This window comes from Sapajus apella, unplaced genomic scaffold (assembly GCF_009761245.1).
Source record: "Sapajus apella isolate SASKATOON/1434 unplaced genomic scaffold, GSC_monkey_1.0 scaffold9, whole genome shotgun sequence".
Lineage (NCBI taxonomy): Eukaryota > Metazoa > Chordata > Mammalia > Primates > Cebidae > Sapajus > Sapajus apella.
The window spans coordinates 15,582,257-15,595,575 of NW_022436949.1; positions in this window are offsets into that span (position 1 = coordinate 15,582,257).

Consider the following 13,319-nt stretch of genomic DNA (forward strand, 5'->3'; position numbering starts at 1 on the left):
GCTGGCCTCAGCGTCCCAAAGTGCTGGGATTACAGATGTGAGCCACCATGCCCCGCCCCCATTTTTAAATATAATTTTATATAACTGAAACCTTACAGTATTAACTCTTTTAGTCTAGCTTCTGTCACTCATCATAAATACTTTCAAAATTATCCAAGTTGTTGCTGTGTACTATTTCATTTTATGGATATATATTTGTTTCTTCATTCTCCTGTTTATTCTCATTTTGGCTTTATTTTCAGTTGTTAATATTAAAATCATACATGAATATTCACGTGTAGGTCATTGTAGTTGCATTTACTTCTCTAATAGATTAGAGTGGAAAGACAAGGATATATTACATGTAGGTGGTTCAAATTGTTAAAAAAAATCATCAAAATATTTTAAAAGTGTTTGGAATATTTTACATTCCCACAAGCTGTATATGAAAGTTCCAGGTCCTCAACATCCTCACTAATGCTTGATATGATTTACAAATCACTTATTTATGTGGATTTTGCTCATGTAACTTTATTAAACTCATTTATAAATTGGACATTTTTTTACATTCCATTGCATTTCTGTATATTAGATAATTAGTATTTCTATGTATTAGAAAATTTCTCTGTATTAGATAATGTCAGTTCCACATAAAGATTCGTATCACTTTCTTTGTAATCTGAAGGCAATTTAGTTTTTTTCTTTCTTTATTGAATTGGCTACAACTCAGTACAACATTAAACAGAAGTAGCAAAAAGAGATATCCTTCCATTACTCTTCAAGAAAAACATTATCTTTTATCAACTAAGTAAGCTTTAACCATAAGTTTTTTGTATATTCCTTTTTACAGGGAAGTTTAAGTTCCTTTTTTACATAGCTTGTTCAATCCTTTTTTTCTATTTAGCTTGTTGGCATGACTAATTACATAGAATGATTTCCAGTATTAAAGCAGCCTTTCATTACAGGGATAAAAACCAATTATTCATAAATATTTTCAATTTTTTGTTAGATTTTGTTAAAATTTCATTTAAAATGTATATATCTACATTTATGAGATAGATAATTTTTGAAAATGGTGTCTTTGGCTTTCTTATAAGCATAATTTTGATTTCATAGTATGAACCAGAAAAATCCTTCTTTTTAATATTCTGATGGAGTTTGCACAGAATTGCTTTGTCTTTTATGAGAAATTCAATTTTTAATATACCTAAAGCCACTTTATCTGATCTTAACTCTATGAATGTAGTTTGTGTCTTTAAATAAATTTAATAATTTTTTATCTAAATGATAAAATGTATTTCCATAAATTTTCCCCAATATTTCTTCAATATTCTTTTAATATCTAGGGAAGTCTAGTAATGTAAAATTTTATTTCTGATAAAATTATTTATTCCTAATAAATTTAAACAGAAAATTATAACTTTCTAGATTTTTTTCTAGGAAGGCATTTTTGGTTTTAATAATTTTTCTTTATTGATTTCTGCTTTCTAGCTCATTAATTTCTGCTCATAGCTTTACTAACGTTGAGAGAGTATCTCTTTATTGTTTCTCTATTGCTTATAACAATTACCTTCTCCTAGTCTCTTTTTTTTTTAATTGTACGTTTACATGTACAGATCTTGTAGGATTGTTGCATAGGTACACACATGCCATGGTGATTTGCTATCTCCATCCCCATCACCTACCTCAGTTATTTCTCCCAGTGTTATCTCCCCCTAGCCTCCCCACCCCTCCACTCTCCCTCTCCTGGCCCCCAACAACCCAACAGAAACCAGTGTGTGACGTTCCCCTACCTGTGTCCATGTGTTCTCATTGTTCAACACACTCCTGTAAGTGAGAACATGTGGTGTTTGGTTTTATGTTCTTGTGTCAGTTTTCTGAGAATGATGATTTCCAGCTTTGTCCATGTTCCTGCAAAGGGCAAAAACTCATACATTTTATGGCTGCATAGTATTCCACGGTGTATATGTGCCACATTTTCTTTATCCAGTCTATTATTGATGAGCATTTGGGTTAGTTCCAGTCTTTGCTATTATAAAAAGTGCCACAATGAACAAACATGTGCATGTGTCTTTATAACAGAATGATCTGTAATCCTTTGGGTATATATCCAGTAATGGGATTGCTGGGTCAAATCAAATTTCTATTTCTACATCCTTAAGGAATCGCCACACTGTCTTCCACAATGGTTGAACTAATTTACGCTGCCACCAACAGTGTAAAAGTTTTCCTATTTCTCCACATCCTCTCCAGCATCTGTTATCTCCTGAATTTTTAATGATCATCATTCTAACTGGTGTGAGATAGTATCTCAATGTAGTTTGGATTTGTATTTCTCTAATGACCAGTGATGATGACAATTTTTTCATACGTTTGTTTGCCTCATAAATGTCCTGTTTTGAAAAGTGTCGGTTCATATCTTTCACTCACTTTTGAATGGCTTTGTTTGCTTTTTTCTTGTAAAACTGCTTTAGTTCTTTGTAGATTCAAGATAGTAGCCCTTTGTCAGATGGGTAGATTGCAAAAACTTTTTCCCATTCTGTTGGTTTCCGGTCCACTCTGATGATTTCTTTTGCTGTGCAGAAACTCTTAAGTTTAATTGGATCTCATTTGTTTATTTTGGATTTTGTTGGGTCTTGCCTATGCCTATGTTCTGAATGGTTTTGCCTAGGTTTTCTTCTAGGGTTTCTATGGTGTCAGGTCTTATGTTTAAGTCTTTAATCCATCTGGAGTTAATTTCTGTAAGGAAGGATCCAGTTTCAGCTTTCTGCACATGGCTAGCCAATTTTCCCAACATCATATATTAAACAGGGAATCCTTTCCCCATTGTTTGTTTTTGTCAGGTTTGTCAAAGATCAGATGGTTGTAGATGTGTGGCATTACTTCTGAGGCCTCTGCTGTCTTCCATTGGTCTATATCTCTGTTTTGGTACCAGTACCATGCTGTTTTGATTATTGTAGCCTTGTAGTATAGTTTGAAGTCAGGTAGCCTGATGCCTCCAGCTTTGTTCTTATTGCTTAGGATTGTCTTGGCTATGCAGGTTCTCTTTCAGTTCCATATTAAGTTTAAAGTGGTTGTTTCCAACTCTGTGAAGAAGGTCAATGGTAGCTTCATGGGGATAGCATTGAATCTGTAAATTACTTTGTGCAGTATGGTCATTTTCACAATATTGATTCTTCGTAACCAAAAACATGGAAGAAATGTTTTTCCATCTGTTTGTGACCTCTCTTATTTCCTTGAGCAGTGGTTTGTAATTCTCCTTTAAGAGGTCCTTCACATCCTCTGTTAGTTGTATTCCTAGATATTTTATTCTCTTTGTAGCAATTGTGAATGGGAGTTAACTCATGATTTGGCTGTTTGTCTGTTACTGGTGTATAGCAATGTTTGTGATGTCTGCACATTGATTTTGTATCCTGAGACTTTGCTGAAGTTGCTTATCAGCTTAAGGAGATTTTGGGCTGAGAAGATGGAGTCTTCTAAATATATAATCATATTTTCTGCAAATAGAGACAATTTGGCTTCCTCTTTTCCTAATGGAATATGCTTTCTTTTTCTTGCCTGATTGTTCTGGCTAGAACTTCCAATACTATATTGAATAGGAATGGTGAGAGGGGTCATCCTTGTCTAGTGCCACTTTTCAACGGGAATGCTTCCAGTTTTTGCCTCTTCAGTATGATATCGGCTGTGGGTTTGTCATAAACAGCTTGTATTATTTTGAGATATGTTTCATTGATACCTAGTTTATTGAGAGTTTTTAGTATAAAGGGCTGTCGAATTTTGTTGAAGGCCTTCTCTCCATCTATTGAGATGATCATGTGGTTTTTTTCTTTGGTTCTGTTTATGTGATGGATTATGTTTATAGATTTTTGTATGTTGAACCAGCCTTGCATCCCTGGGATGAAACCTACTTGATCGTGATGAATAAGCTTTTTGATGTGCTGTTGCATTCGGTTTGCCAGTATTTTGTTGAAGATTTTTGTGTCAATATTCATCACGGTTATTGACCTGAAGTTTTGGTATCAGGGTGATGTTGGTCTCATAAAATGAGTTAGAGAGGATTCCTTCTTTTTATACTTTTGGAATAGTTCAGAAGGAATGGTATCAACTCCTTTTTGTATGTCTGGTAGAATTTGGCTGTAAACCTGTCTGGACCTGGACTTTTTTTAGTTGTTAGGCTGTTAATTGCTGTCTCAACTTCAGATCTTGTTATTGGTCTATTCAGGGATTCAACTTCTTCCTGGTTTAGTCTTGGGAGGATGTAAGTGTCCAGGAATTTATCAATTTCTTCCAGGTTTACTGATTTATGTGCATAGAGTTGCTTGTAGTAATCCCTGATGGTAGTTTGTATTTCTGTGGAATTGGTGGTGATATCCCCTTTATAATTTTTTATTGCATCTATTTGATTCTTCTCTCTTTTCTTTTTTATTAGTCTGGCTAGTGGTCTATCTATTCTGTTGATCTTTTCAAAAAACTAGCTCCTGGATTACTGATTTTTTTGAAGGGTGTTTTGTGTCTCTATCTCCTTCCGTTCTGCTTTGATCTTAGTTATTTTTTTTCTTAACCCAGACACTGATGTCATTGATTTTCAATCTTCTTTAATTCTAATACAGAAACTTAGGATAAAAATTGCTGCTTCAGCTGCATTCCACATAGTTTTTAATGTTGTGTTTTCATTTTTCATTCAGTTCAATATGCTATTTAAATTTACCTTTCATTTCTTTATTTAATGCATGTGTTATTTGGATGTGTTATTTGATTTCCAAGTATTGGAAAATGTTCCAGTGTTTTTGTTATCTGTTTCCATTTAATTCTATTGTGGATTTGAACATTTAAAAATTTAGGACATATTGTATATATTAGATATGGCCTACAATGTTCAGTGTTCTATGGAAACTTTATAGTATTCTGCTATTGTTGTGTGGAAGGATATATATATATATATATCAGTTCAATTTGGTTTTTAGTGTTGTTCAAGCCTTTTTTATCTTTACTGATTATCCGTCTATTTGTTCTGTCAATTAATAAAACAGTAGTGTCAAAAAGTAAAAGGCGTTTATGGATATATCTAATTTCGGTACTATCTGCTTTTGCTTACTTTAGGCAATCCTTAGTTTACACATTTCCTCAAGGTATAAATTATGATTGAATTAAATAATGCCAGTCACTTGACAACTAAGATTTAGATTAGTTTATACATATGCCATTGTATCCTGCAGTGTTAAATTTTTTTGTTATTTCTGACTTACTTACAGCTATTATTTCTTCACACATTTTTTTCTTCTCTTCACTCTCTTCTTCTGACATTCTGACCATATGTGTGAATACTTTATTGTTCTCAGTATGTCTTCAGTCTTTGATAATATCGATCTCCATTTATTTATCCATAATTTCTTCATCCCTCCCCTTGAGTTAATAATTTTTTTTCAAGATATATCTAACCTGCTGTTAAAACATTTATTATGTTTTTCTTTAGTTTCAGTAAATATATTTTTTTCTTTCCTTGAAAATTTATCATTAATATTTTATCTCTTGAAAGTTTGTTTTTTAGATTGCATCATTATTTTTAAAAATATTTCATGCACACACTTTACTTTTTAAAACTAAATTCCTGTAGTTTGAAGTTTAAATCTGTTTTGCGCTGTGTTGTTAACGCTCACTAATGCTGAGGTATCTCCTTAGAGTGTGTTTTTGAGCATATTACTTTCTGTTTAATGCAGTAGAGTTAGTCCTCCACTGGAGAAGGTTTACTCTAGAAAAGAGTGGCTTCTGCTTCTAAATATGTCAGCAACTAGCAAACACCACCAACCTAGGGCTTTCTCATTGAAAACTTAGGCTGGAATATAAAGCTTGGCTGAAATTTTACTACATAAACAAATAATCCAGTATTTAAATGATAGCTTTGCAAAATTCTATTATCTGGACAATACTGATTCTTCAAGTGGATGAAATTTAACTTTACATCTTTCCACAGTTTCTTCGTATCTTTTTTTTATTTTATTTTAGAGGAGTAGATTGGAATATTTTCCTGCATTTTATGACAAAAGAAAAGCCTCAAAGATGTGTCACAGCCAAAATCTAGATATATTCTTTTAGTCAGGTTGACCCTTAGAGCATTTATCTTCCATAATGATAAAGAAAAAAACTATCATTGATATATATCAAGTCAATTATTGGCTATCTTATTATTCAATATTTATTAACTATAAGAAATAATAACTAGGAGGTGTATGTTTTCACATGAAACATTTTTATAATGCAAAAATAGTGATATATTTGTTAATTTATGGTATGTATTTATTCCATAATAGTACTTTTTAAAATTTGTTCTGAACATAAATTTATTCACTTTCAGTTTGGAAGTGGATGACATTAAAAACCCATAGTATATTGTATAAAGAACCTCCGCATACTTCATGTGACTGATTTTTTAAATCATTTTAACTGGCATACTATAGTCATCATTAAGTTATTTAAAAAACACTTGTTAACTTAGTTTTAAATATTCACAAAGTGTCGCGGGGTCAAGACTTATAATTGTCTTTTGGATTCAGTGTCATCTTTCTCAATTAAAATTACAATACCTTTTGTTGTTCAGATTAACATTGTATCTAATTATGCTGGACATAGTACTTTTATACTCAAATAGATTAAAATTTACATTATAAGTCTGAAAAATACTTTTGTTAGAAAACAAGATATTTTGTTTCCATTTTGTGAAATACAATTATTTTTATTGATACTACAGAGCGTTGAAAATTTAATTCCATTAATTTAAACATAAGTTTATCTTATCTTTCTCAGAAAATAGGGAAAAGTTTTATGGTGTAGATGTATCTTTTGTTTTCTATGACCTAAAGAACCGAAAATAGAAATATATTTTAATTTATTACAATCAGCATTTTAGGAAGCATCACTACAATTATATTAGTGTGCTAAGCTTATTATCTTCTTGTAATATAGACAATGTTAAAATTGGAGTCAGAAATACGTTTTATTGTTATTGATTTTGAGATGACATGAACCTGGTTGAAATCCTTTATTTCAGTGATTCTAATGCAGTGGTTCTTAAACTGAGTGTACATATGAATCAACAGTTGTGCTTAGCAAAGGTAAGAATCCCAAAATACCACCATCACAAAACTTTTCTTCAATGACTAGGTGGAGGTATGGATTGTATATTTTTTATATGGGAGATTATTATAAAGATAATCTTTCAGATAATTATTTATTTTTAGTTTGTCAATATCCTATTAGTTTAACAATGAGCACTAGAAGTATTCTACTTTAGGTACTGTTAGAATGTTTTTAATACAGTGTAAAGCATGCAAGGTAGATGTTTTGTCCTTATGAAGAAATATTTATTTTTGGAAAGACAGAAATTTCTGAACAGCAATGCAGATATTAACCAATATTATTATAGGGAAAAGGAGGTATCTCAAGAGTTTCCTTTCTTCTGATCAGGGTTATACATTCAGTGTTACAATATACATATATAACTCTTTTTTTAAATGCAAGGATGAAAGTATCAGAAGTAATCACTTACCTAATTTTACCCAATAAGTAAATTTTAATATGCAGAATTTAAATATTAATTTATTGAATATCTTATATATAAGGATTTTTTTTCTCTCTAAAATACAAGTAGTTGTTAACAAAATTCTACATTCACAAGAAAGATTACTGTGATAAGGTCACTTTATGTATTAGAAATGAACAATGAAAGGGACTGAAATCATGGATAGTGCTAAACCCTATATATATTTGATTTTTCCTATACACATACCTATGATAAAATTTAATCAACACGTAGGCACAGAAAGAGATTAACAACAATAATTTATAATAAAATAGAATCATAAGAGCACCATATAATAAAATTTATGTGAATTCTTAAGTATTCAAGTAGAAAAGTTTTTGATATGTGTTTACTTATCACAGAATTTCCTTCAGAATCAGAGAAAGTATAATTGTTTTTCATGTGGAATATAAGATTTTATTTCCATTTGCTGGCTATTACTGTTTAATTAGGACAGATGTACCTTACCTGAGACAAAACACAGCTCATCCTACGGAATCTTTGTGAAAGCAAAAGTCCTAAACTTGGAGGAGAACTAATAAATATGTCTGATTATTATTAATGGTCATACATAAAAGGAAGCCGACCATCTTCAGCAGATGTTGATATGTGTGAACATGCTCAAAGGATGTCTTTATCATATTATTACAACATGCTATATGTTAGAAGCTCAGTTAAATCAGATCTCTATGAAAATTAAAAATAGTTTTGAACAGACAAAAATGGATTAGGAATTTCAGACATTAAAAGCAATCTACTAATAGGCAACTTATTTCTGTCTCCTAGTTTCTATATATTAATAAGTTTTATGTACAATTCGAGTTTGAAAATGTAGGCAAAAGCACATGGCAATTACTAATTCCCCTCTCATAGTCTGTCAATAAACATCTATGTCTCCATTGTTTCAAGGCCTTGACCAAGAATTACCAACAAGGCACCTCAAGACTAAGATTGACTGTAGAGTTGGAGTAGAATATTCTCAAAGTTGGCAGGTATATAAATACGCCTCAAGACAAAATGAAAAATCACCATACGTGTTCATTATTTAAGAATATCATTTGCTTTAATATAGCCTGGAAACTATGCCAATTAAAGGATGATTGCGATCCAACAATTTTTTGTTGGATTTAGGAATTTGCATTTTTAAACAGCATTTAAATCCAGGTGGCCCTAACCTTGGTAAGAAAAAATGAATCTTGTTTTTAAATTTGGATACATATTGGACTCATCTGAGGTACATAAAAAATGCAAATGCTAAACCTACTCTCAGAAATGTAATTTCATTATTCTGTTGGAAGACTGAGCTACAGTACATTTTAAATATGCTGTAGGGGAGCCTAAAGTGCCGACTGTTTGAAGAATTTGATACTTTCTTACCAGCAAATGCTGCACCTACCCTTGTTTCGTAGCTCTCTGATAGCACTTACAACCTTTATAGATTTGTGTTATCTCATTTTCTTTGAAAGACATAGTTATAAATCACACACATTGACATGTAAAAGTACTTTGAAATAAATCAGGAAAATTGGGTTGTAATCAGAGCTCTGCACTTCATAAAAGTCAGCCTTTCAGTGTCTCATGTTCTTCATATGTAAAAAAAATTAGCAGCAGGATGAAATGGTTCCTGTGATGCTTGGAAAAAAATAAGTCTGTAATAAAAGGCCATTAAACCAATGGAGTTGTCTTTATCCTTGAAACATATCATTATCTCATTATTATATTAAATGTATAGATAGTGCCAAATGACTATTGTTAAAAATCAAATTATATCTCTATAATTCAAGGAAGTAAAATTTTAACAAACATTTTAAATATGCTTCCCTGGAGTCTCAGTATCCACATTAATCTTTTTATAAAAGAACTTGGCTCATATGCTTTATGCAGTTTCCTAAAGTGGATGAATGCTAAAGGATAATTGAAGCTAGGAATTACAAAAGGTAATATGACAAATCTAGAATCAGAAAAAAGCATAAAGAAATTTACAAGGAAGCATTGGTTTAAATATGTTATAACTTGGAATACTTCTATAATTTAAAATACCTTCCTTTATATCATCCAAATTTTTAGGCTTGTCATGATAAATAATTATATTTCAGCAGTATAATTGTTATTACAAGTATTTATTCAACCAAATCATCAGGCAAGTCTTTTCTAAAGTACGTCTTAAGTTCTGTTTTTGATGTTTTCCCTTTGAAAGGTAAGGAATAGTGAAAACATATCAACACATTTGAAGAGAGCAAAAGAATACCTCTTCAGCAGCAACTCAAAGAGAATGGTGTGACCTGTTGTTATATTTAGATATAACAAGAAACAGAAGCAATACAGCAAGTTAGACTCAAGCCCAGGCTACTAGTGGAACAAACAAGTCAGGAGGGAGTTGGGATGTTAGCAGAGAAAGCAGACTAGAAATATTCATTAGGAAAAGAGCAGCATTAACCTATTCCTGGATTTTCTATTTAAATGTTCTAGAATGGAAGAAACAGAATCATTGTGTTTACCATAATCGAAGAACAATCTATAAAATTTAACCTAAGAAATCAGTGAGCTTATACTAGCAAAGTGAGACATGTGTTTAATAGTTGTTTGTGCATTTTGTATTGTGTATTGGGATACAGAACTATGATTTTATTCATGTTAGAAAGACAAAATAAGGTCATCATAACTTTATATTTCTCCCTCCCTCTCCTTTCCTTTTCTTCCTTCCTTTCTTTTTCTTTCTTTCTCCTTTCCTTCCCTCCTTCCTTCCTTTCCTCCCTCTCTCCCTTCTCTCTCCTTCCTTCCTTCCTTTCCTTCTATTTACCTCCCTCCCTCCCCTCTCCCTTCCCCCCTCTCTTTTCTTTTCTTCCTTTTTTTCCCTTTCTTCCTTTCCTCCATCCCTTCTTTCTCCCTTTCCCTATCTATCTCTCTCTCTCTCTCTCTCTCTCTCTCTCTCTCTCTCTCTCACTGTGTCTCTGTCTCTCTCTCTCTGCTATATTTTGGCCTGATTTCCTATGACCCTAGGCTTCTCTGACTCATGCAGTTTATTTCCTCCATGTGTTAGAACATACCCTGAAATTACTCATAAACACATATTAACAAAATACCCTTAATAAAAATCAGCTGAAGAAAAAAAGTGTTTACTTTCACAAAGAATGGATTTTATTAGTTTGTGAATATTGTTAAAGGAATTGTAGGTTGGCATTTGAGGAATTCATGTCATATCATATGAAGCAAAAATAACAACAGAACAAGCCAACAAAAGTAAAAAGTAAAACATTGTCTCTCTTCCCCAGTAATGCTGACAATGATGACTGATATGGTTTGGCTGTGTCCCCACTCATATCTCATCTTAAACTGTAGTTCTCATAATCCCCACATATCATGGGGGGACCTGATAGGAGGTAATTGAACCATGGGGGCTGTTACCTTCATGCTGTTCTTGTAAATACTGAATGAGTTCTAACAAGATCTGATGGTTTTATAAAGGGCTTTACACCCATTTTGCTCTGCACTTCTCCTTGCTGCTGCCATGTGAAGAAGGAAGAGTTTGCTGCCTCTTCCACCATAATTTAAGTTTCCTGAGGCTTCCCCAGCCCTGCAGAATGGTGAGTCAATTTTTAACATGCAGGATTTTAAGATTAATTAATTGAGTATCTTAAATAGGATTTTTTTTCTCTAAAATCCCAGTATTTGTTAACAAAGTCCACATTCACAAGGAAAATTACTGTGGTAAGGTCATTCCATGTCCTATTCTTAAACATTCAAGTAGAGAATTTTTGATATATAATATTAGATATCAACAGTGGAAGGGATCAAAATCATGGATAGTACTGAACTCTGTATATATTCTGATTTTTCTTATACACATACCTACGATAAAGTTTAATTGATACTTAGGCAGAATAAGAGATTAACAATAATAATTTATAATAAAATAGAACAATCACAAGAACACACTATAATAAAATTAATGTGAATATGATTTCACTCTCTCTCTCCTTCCCTCTCTCTCTCCCTCTGAAAATCATATTTTCAGACCAGAAAAGTAGAAAGCATAACCATAGATGAAGGAACTATTGTGCCATATAATCCAGCAATTCCAACTTAATTTTACAGTATATATTTAAAGGAAATTAAATCAGTATGTTATAGAGATATCTCCACTCCTGTGTTCATTACAGAACTATTCACAATAGCCAAGATGTGAAAACAACGTAAGTGTCCATAAAGGGATAAATGAATTTTTTTAAATGTAGTATATAGACACAATGTAATACTATTTTGCCCTAAAAAAGAAGAGATTCCTGTCATTTCCACCAACATAAATGAAACTGGAGGAATTTATGCTATGTGAAATAAGCTAAGGAGTCAAATGTATAGAAGTGGAGAATAGAATGGTGGTTTTCAGGGTTACTTGTGGGTATGGGAATATTGGGGAAATGCTGATTAAGGAATACTAAATTGATATTAGATAGAAGGAATAAGTCCAAGCAAACTATTATAAAACATATTATATACAGTTAATAACCTCGTATTGTATATTTGAAAATTGCTAAGATATTAAATTTTAAATATTCTCCCTCTCAAAATAGTAATAAGTATGTGAGGTAATGCATACATTAATTAGCTAGATTTAGCCAACTCACAATGTATACACATTTAATAACATCATGTTATATAGAAAAAAATATATAATTTCTGTTTGCCAATTAAAAAATAAATAAAAGAAACCTGAAAAGGGGCAAACTGAACACAAAATAATTAAAAGTAAAAAAAAAAAATACAAATAAGAGTAAAATTTAATAAAGAAGAAAACAGAAAATATACAGAGAAAACAATGAATGCAAATGCAGTTCTTGAAATTATTTTTAGAAAACAGGTAAAGTTTCAGCTAAACTGACCATGTAGAAAAAGGAAGAAGACAAAAATTAACCAAAATCAGAAATGTAAGAGAAGACATACAGAAATTAAAAAGGCTAAAAAAGGAACATTGTTAATTACTGGTTTCATCCATTAATACAGTACAAATAGTTAAATGACAAAAGTAAAGATTTGTATAATACCTATAATGTATATATGAATTATTATGTTTTGTTTGTTAGACATTTTATTTGTTTTGTTCACTGCATACACTTTGGTTTTTGTCATTTTTCCATGTTGGTCTCATGTATATGTGTAGTATTAATATATTATTTCTATGGGGCATAGTATCTATGTATATGTGTAGTATTAATATATTATTTCTATGGGGCATAGTATCTATGTATATGTGTATGTATTAATATATTATTTCTATGGGGCATAGTATCTATGTATATGTGTATGTATTAATATATTATTTCTATGGGGCATAGTATCTATATGGATGTACATATAAAAGTTCATACATGACTCAACCATATTTTATGGAAGTAAACTCTTGGCAAGTTGTTGCAACATTTTTTCTCAAACTTATTATTATTGGCTCTATACAAACATTTGGGTTTATTAGACAAACATATTTCCAGAATTTCTTTGTATTCCATTTTACCAATCTTTTGTTTAAAATATCTGTATTTTATGTTAGATACCAAAGACTTTCCCAGGTCACACTTGAAAGTATACATTATCGATTTTAATATTAATATGTTTGTATTTAATGCATTACATCTTTACTACTTTTGGAATTTACAGACATACTAAGATTTTCAAGATTTACTGCTTTGCTTTTGGTTTTTATGCCGTGCTTGTCCCTTTCCCCAGTCTCTTGCTTTTTTTATTCCCAGTGTAATTTATTGATTGGCTT